The 8,269-nt window shown below is 37.1% G+C and overlaps 1 pseudogene; it reads left to right on the top strand.

The window, feature by feature from the left end:
- The first annotated feature begins 7,207 nt into the window (after window positions 1–7,207).
- On the top strand, window positions 7,208–7,521 carry LOC127483132 (SS18-like protein 2 pseudogene; annotated as a pseudogene).
- The last annotated feature ends 748 nt before the right edge of the window (window positions 7,522–8,269 follow it).

Consider the following 8,269-nt stretch of genomic DNA (forward strand, 5'->3'; position numbering starts at 1 on the left):
TGGAAAAATGGTTTTGTCTACTTGAAAAAATTTTTTAAAATGGTCATCCAACAATACTTGTCCTGTATCTTTGTTCCTCTAATCTAAATGGCATTTCTTATTCTGGGAAGGTATATATAAAAATCACTAGTAGTTCCTATGACAAGTGTTTCCAATGGTTCAGAAATACCATGATCTACATAGCAATAAACACATTTATTTTTCAGCTTTCAGAGAAAGGATTTGAGGCAGTGTTTAAAATATGGCATAATCTCCTAAAATCTAAATGGAATCAATAATGAACTAGATTAATTTGTGGAGTCGGGGAAAGCAGATAGGTAATATTTGAGCTAAAGATTAGAATCCAGTCCTATTTAAACTATTGTTCATCCAGACAGCAATACATATGTGTTTGTGTATGTGTGTTAATATTAAGAAGTTTAGGTTATCATGTATCTTTAAAATATATAATGCAATTTGTTACTGTGATGAATAATTCATCAAAACACTCCTGGTGTTTGAATATGTATATTTAATGTGGAAGGTCATCATCTATTTTTAGAGGTCCGTATGCTAACCTCACGGCAGCACATTTTGAATTCAATTTATAGAAATACTATGATTTGTTGTTTTCCCTTGATGTGAAAACCCTTAGGTTTAATCATTTCTCTAGCTTTAGTTTCTTCCAATTTGCCTTAGAGTAAGACTGCATAGCTTATATTCAATTTTTAATCATTTACATTTTATGCTTAAGCTGTTCATTTACAGAAATTGAAGTTGTGATTAAAAGTGATATGTGAGCACCACTGAATGTCTGTCACCTGAGAATGTGTTCAAAAAGAACTGTGGCATAGCTGGAAAAGCCCTGCCTGCAGTGCTGGCATCCCATATGGGCACTGGTTCGATTTTGGGCTGCTCTACCTCCGATTCAGCTCTCTGCTATGGCCTGGGAAAGCGGTAGAAGATGGCCTGAGTCCTTGGTCCCCTGCATCCATGTGAGAGACCCGGAAGAAGCTCCTGGCTCCTGGCTTCATCTCAGTGCAGCTGCGGCCATTGCGGCCAACTGGGAAGTGAACCATTGGATGGAAGACCTCTCTATCTCTATCTCTCTCTCTCTCTCTCTCCTCTCTCCTCTCTCTCTGCCTCTCCTTCTTTCTGTGTAACTTGACTTTTAAATAAATAAATCTTAAAAAAAAAAGAAAAAGCTATTGCTTCAAATCAACTCAACTCAACATTTTACCTTAAGAAATGAAAAGAGGTCCTGCAGAACAGGCTACCTGAACAGGTAGCAAGGCTCCAATATAAACGGTGTTTGAGGAGCCTCTGTACTAGGAGTAAGAGAAAAATCGCAGAAGGATGAAAGATAGAAACCATGTGTTTCTATTTTTATGGATAGCACCAGCATTTTGAGGCAATGAAAAAGTATTTGAAATCCCTTTTGATTGAAAGTAATGCTAAGGTTGGGATCACAAACTTGGGGTGAGTGTAATTTGACATTTCTAGAAAAGTTGAAAGAGTTTGGTTTGAAGCTTGCTTATCCATGTTATTTTTAGTGGATTCATAATTTAAATAATCTAAAGTAGAAAGTTATTTCTATAGTGCACTAGAGGATTTGCTGGACTTGCTACTCAACTCTTGGCATCTGCATAAAACATGACCAAACCTTTGAAATAATATAACCACAAAAATCAGTAATATGGGAGAAAATTTTGAATCATTATAGTAAAATTACATTATGCAAGATAACATTTTTTTCTTACCCATCTGAAGAAGAGACCAATATTCTAAACCACAAGAACAAAAACATAATCCTAGATTCAAATGTCATCCAATAAAATTTTCATTCATAGTTAACTTATCATGCTTCTTAGAACACCAGATGTTTTGAATTCAATGTTAATTTATTTCAGGATACAATTCTATAAAAAGCAAAATTATATCGCAAATTTTATTTGATCACATTGATAATGATTTGTTGAAATACTTTCATAACTGGCTCTTTAAAAAAATCTGCAAACTTCCCAAGGCATAAATTTAACATTTATTTTATAGATGCAAACTGCATAAGTATATAATCAAATACATTATTATGGTCCACAACTGAAAGTAGTGAATACCTATCATTATTCACAGACAAAGTTAACCGTAGTTCCTCAGGTACTTTATGTCAGACTTAGGGTTGTTTTATTTACTTTATTATTTAGCATAATACTGCTTCCTCGTCCAGGCTGGAAACTATGTTCATTAGGAAAGCTGTATTTTATTTCAATAATTTAGCAGTTCATCAAACCCATTGATTGAATTTGAAACTGATGTAAGGGTGAGGACCCTGAACCTGAGTGCCCACACCCTCACAGGACACTATCAGAGTCCTGATTACTGCGTCTATCACAGCCAGTATAAAACAAACCTTACGTCTCATAAGGCAGATGGCTTCACAAATTAAAGGCATAAGACTGGTTACTGTGATCACTAATAATTGTCCTGGTTTTATTATTTTTAACTTTTTTATTCTCAAGTTGATTTCAAATGTACTCTTGCTATTTCTTATGAAGTCCCTATTAGCTCTTTGAAATCCCCAGATAGAAAACAGAATGTTCACATCAATACCAGTATATTCATATTTCTGAGTGAAACAACCTGAAAACTGCATGCACACGTCAATACTGTTTTCACTGGGCATTTTTTATTTGATTCTACTAGTAGCTTCCAAAGATCAATTAAATACCTCTTACTGTCTAATGCATGCAAATTTATAAGTTTTCTTGGTAGCTACATTTACATGTTACATTTGTGAATCTGTCAGTGATTACTGATTGTTATAAGGAAAATAAGTTACACAGATAATAAGAATTTCTGAACTATAAATACCCTAAGTATACAGCTATTGGAACTTGCTGGTAAGTTGATGTTGTTGGCATAAAAGGTGATTTTGTTCAACAATTTTAAATTCCACCCATTTTCTTTCCCTGTATTTCTGTCCTCCCATCTGACCAAGTTTTCTCCCAAAGAATTTGGCCTTCTCTCACCTTCTCATAACCTTAGCTTCCTGAGGAGCACAGTCTGTGAATTGTGCAGGTGGCATAGCGCACAAGGGAGGGGGGAGCAGTGGGCTGGACATAGAGAACATTGCAAAGTGGGGCAGGGACAGCCAACACAACAGCTGACACTGAAGGCACATGCCAAACTGGCATTAACTCAATCAGCTCTGCTAATAAACTCTCACTGAGGGAAAAAAAGCGCTTCTCTAATGGCAATAAAACACAAGAATATACATTGTTTCCAGTCTCTAATCAACTTATAAAACTATCATTTTTTTAAAAAAGAACCTAGACCAAACATTGATTAAATGACCCCATTTTTTGTTAAAAACAAGAGCCAATTATTTTAATCTGTTTATCAAAAAGAGCCAAAAAAAAAAAAAAAAAAAAAAAGGAAAAGCAAAAGGACTGTATTCCAATAACCCTAAATTCAAGTTTCAGCTGTAGTCTCTTTGGAAACAAGTGGTAAAGTTAAAAGCTCATCCAAGATGGTCTTATGGAAGAACTGTGGCCAGGAGATTTTTTTTTTTTTTTTTTTTTTTTTTTTGCATTGCAGAAACAATGTGGCGGCACACTTAACATGTAAGAACATCAGGCTGTGAGGAAGGCATGTGGGTCGTGACGTTGATGTTCACACGCTGACATAATGCTTCAGAATAAATAAATATGCCATTGAATGTTGGCTGTCAATTGGCAGCTTGAAAACTAAAACCCAAACTGGAATGTGTTCACATTTTTCCTTTTCTGTTGGACTACACAGAGAGCGCTGAAAGCAATTCAGGAAGGAATGGGCACAATAAAACAGCAGGTGTGTCTGTGGGTTTCTCAGGTAAGAATCCAGGATTGGAAAGGGTATTTACAACTGAAGCCACTTCCCATTCAGTATCAATAACCTGCTTCCATTGACTGGCCCAAGCTCATTCCACAGGGCTACTGACACCTGGTCCCAGCACCATTGTCTTCCCAAGGCTCACAGAGGCACCCCTCCCCCCCCCATTGTGTGGCTGCGTTTTATAGCAGCAATTACTTTCTTTTTCAGTTGTAAACAATAGAATGTGTGAGAGTGCTCACAAAACACTGTTTCACTCCACTCTGCCAACAACCAGCCTTGTGGTTAATTTCTCCACTGCTGGCCTTTTGACTTCAGAGTAGCCAACTAGCTAGCGTGTAGATGTTGCTAGTTTTATATTCTATGGTCACCGATTAAGTTCATGCAGCAGAAACTTTCAAAATCAAAAATTGTGTGTTCTGTTTAAGGTTTTTCTTTCTGCTTTATATTCTCTGTTGATAATACTGAAGTGGCAGTAACCTATTTTAATAGCTGAAAAGTAAGTTAATTTCTCTTCTAATTTCAGATGGAAGTGAAAAAGTACTATCAGGGAGTGTCATGGCTGACACACCAGAATAAACCAAATTATTATCACACATGTCACCTAGAAAAAAGGGAAAGAATTTTATTTGAAGGTCAAACAATGAGCCCGATTTTTCTCGGCAGCAGAGTTTGTAATGAATCGAGGAGACTTTGGCTCTTCCTCAGTATGACAAGTCAGTTCAGACAATGAACAAGACAAGTTGCACTTCAATATTGATTTTAGGAGTCCAAAAAATGCAAATGTGTTGCTTTCCTATCCATGACAGTCTTGGGCACTCAAGAGTGAAGTTCAATGGTTTTATTTTTTTCTTTATCAGTGCAACTCAATTTCATCAGTTACACAGAGCATTTATTTCTTAGCTTTACTCAGGCCCCAGCCCCAGAGCCAGGAGCACATGCCCTGCTCCATCTACTGTGTCAACATGCAGCATCTAATGTCTGGGATTCCCAGTAGAAGGGGATTTTCTTCAAGGAAATCATCATGCCACATGTATCTTCAGTGGTGGCAACCCAAAGACCAGTGCTTTGAACACAATAGATGCTTAGCGCATGGATACACAAATGAAATCTTACAAAACATAGTGAACTAAATTACCTAAAAAAACCATGAAGATCCATAGCATTATTTTCTAATCATTTGATTTTGCATTATTTTGTAAGTATTAAAGCTGGATAAACAAAGCACAAATACAATCTGATGAAGCAGCATTCCAAAATTGTTAACAGCTTTACGAATTTATCCTCATGGTCCTACAAATTATTAGAGGGATAATGGAAAGCTTTTAATGGCAAGGCAGCTCAGAAACAGAAAGGAGAAAAGCACATTATCTTTCTCCATATGTTAGGGGATCCATATTTTGAAAAATCCATTCCATTAACACACAGCCTTTGTGATGCGTGATAGCCATTTCTCGTCTTTGAGAAATGACATTAATTTTATATTCCTTCTTTACATTCTCAAAGAAGTTTATTTTAGATAGCTCCTTCAAAAATTCACCTCTGAAGCAGAGCGCAGTAGCCAAGACTACCCTTGATCAATGATTGCGGAGATATGGTAGTTTATTTCCATTAGTCATGCAAATTTGTCCAACATCTGTTTTGGAATTCTTGTTTAAACAGCATTAAATTTTGAATCAAATATGCATGCAATTGGCAAAGATTCTCCTGGAAATCTTATCTGGTTGGAGGTAAATATAGATTTATTTATTTTTGAAAACGGAGGGAAAATAAAGTCACTGAATAGCCTTGTGGATAGAAATGAAGCAAGACATTCCTGAAAAACTTAAAAAACCTGTGCTCTTCATTCATCTTGGATTAGTTAAGCATCTGTTGTGTAAATAAAACTTTCCTAAGTATCATGGGAAGTAAAAAAAGGAAAAAAAAAAACAAAACACAGAAGGTACAGTTCTTGCCCTTAAGGAGATTATAATTGAGGAGGGGTATAAAGCATGCATGTGTAAAGTACTGAAATCATTAGAAAATCATAGAACATATTGGAAGAATAAATGTGCTTCCTTCCTGAACTGAGATTCTTATGGTGAAATTCAATTACGGTGGGTGTCCATATTTCCACAAACTGCCCATCAGTACTATAGGCGCTAAAGAAAGAGAAGTGTCAAGTAGTATTTCAAGAAATGCTGGCTTGAACAATTAGAAGGATGGCCTTTCTTATAATTCTATGGCAAGAGCAGGTTACAGAGTTGGGGGTTAGCAGGCTTAACAGATAAACAATTTTTTTCAATATATTGAAATATGGAAACATTTATTGGACATTTAAGTGGAAATGTTGAGTTGGATACAACTGTCTAGATTGTAAAGATTTAAATTTGAGTGTCATTTGCATATACATGGTATTTAGTTGAAAATATGGACAGTTTGGGGCCCGTGTTGTGGCATAGCAGGTAAAACTGCTATCTGCAACGCCGGCATCCCATATGGGCACCAATTCAAGATCCAGCTGCTCTACTTCTGATCCAACTCCCTGTTAATGTACCTGTGAAAGCAGTGGACGAAGATCCAAGTGCTTGGGCTCCTGCACCAATGTGGAAGGCTCGGATGAAGTTTCTGGCTCCTGGCTTTGGGCTTTCCCAGCCCTGGCCTTTGCAACCATTTGGGGAGTGAACAAACAGGTGGAAGCTCTCTCTCTCTCTCTGCCTCTGCCTCTCCCTCTCTGCAACTCTGCCTCTCAAGTGAATAAATTAATCTTTTAAAAAGTATGGACAGTTTGCTTAAGAAGCACTTATAGATGCAGAGAAACCTAAATATCCAGTCTTGCACTATCCTAGCAAAATGTTGTAACACTGAATAGTTAACGCTTTGTTCTTGTCTTAGGAAATCTCTTAGGAACATTTTAACTCAATAGTCCATTTCTTCATCCTTGTTAAAACACTTTATTTTGGAAACTAAATTGTCTGAATTCCTTATTCACAGTCTTTTCTTTGTTGGCTTCAAATTTTGTGCTTCAATTCTAATGGACCATAGTTTTCTCTGTGTCTGTCTCCCTCTCTCTTGTCCTCACTTTCTTTCTTAGCATACACATGTGTACACACAACATCAAAAAAATATGTACTACACACACACAGTCTGAAGGGACTGCCTGGTTTCATCGATCCATTGTTAAGAAATATTGATTAAGCACTTAATGTGTATCAGCAACTCTTAAGATCTGAAGTGCTACAATAAATAAAGGAAACCAAACACCAGCTCTAAAGAAGCTTGTTCTAAAAAGAAAGATAACAAAAATATATAAAAACGTGTAGTGTATCAGATGGTGGTGAGGCCACTTGTGAAAAAATAATGACAAGAGAGGCGCATGATGCTCCATAGTTTCGGAGGTGGGGTTCTGCCCAGGCTCCCTGCGGTGTCAGGGGCCTGCTTACCAGACTGGCTGAGGGGCAGTGCAGAAGTCAATTAAGAGATGACCCAGCAGCTCCTGGGAGAGAATGAGCATCTCCCCTGCTGGGCAGTGGGGTACCATAACAACAGTCATCACAAAGGGTAGGGTAAAATGAGTGTATCTAGAACCAGCTGATTCTACACAGAAATCTCATTTATCTCGGTACTACTGCAGGTGCCAGCCCCGTCAGTACTTCAAAAGTAGCAAAAGAACCTTCCAGTTGGCTGTTGTGACGCGAAATTGAATATAACACAGCTCCAACAAATGGAGAGAGGATCTTTGCCAACTCAACTTCTCAAAACGTGAATGAAACCTCTGTGGCTCTTTTAAAAACGTGAACATGTGAAGGAGGCTACTAACTTAACTATGTTCTTCATGAAAATATTTATTGTAATAACTAAGCAGATTCCCTCAGTAGATTGTCCTGGATGTACTCTTTCGTGAAATAAGAGCATGTTCGGAGAACAGGGATGCAGTGGACATCTTCAAGGTACATTTGTGTTTCAGCCTGGTACGTTTCTGCTGAGTTTTGGGTAATCAGCCGCAATTGGTGAAACTCTTAACTCTGACCTTGCACGTGGACATGTGATTGTGTGTTCCTTCCTACCAGTTATGTCATCCCTCTGACTGCTCTTTTCAGGTGGCTTTGAAATAAAGCTTGCTTTTCCACAATAAATAAATAACAGTTCGGAAAGGTTTTACAGAATCTAAGGCTTAGAATAGTCAAAACAATGGACTTAATGGTATCAAGTATGTAAAAGTTCATGATTCAGAAGACTCTCACTAAGTAATTCCAGAGGTTGCTGGAGCAACGCGTTTTTAGGAAATCAAGTCAGCAAAAATGATCTAACATTTAGAATTTGTTTCATGTATAATTTACATTATAAGAAAACAAATAGATGGGAAAATATTACTTAAAGAAAAATTCTAACTTGCAAATGGCAAAGGAATAATCTAAACAGAAAATCACTACAGTATTTT

Source organism: Oryctolagus cuniculus, chromosome 8, assembly GCF_051225735.1.
Source record: "Oryctolagus cuniculus isolate XC-2025 breed Fujian yellow rabbit chromosome 8, ASM5122573v1, whole genome shotgun sequence".
NCBI classification, from domain to species: domain Eukaryota; kingdom Metazoa; phylum Chordata; class Mammalia; order Lagomorpha; family Leporidae; genus Oryctolagus; species Oryctolagus cuniculus.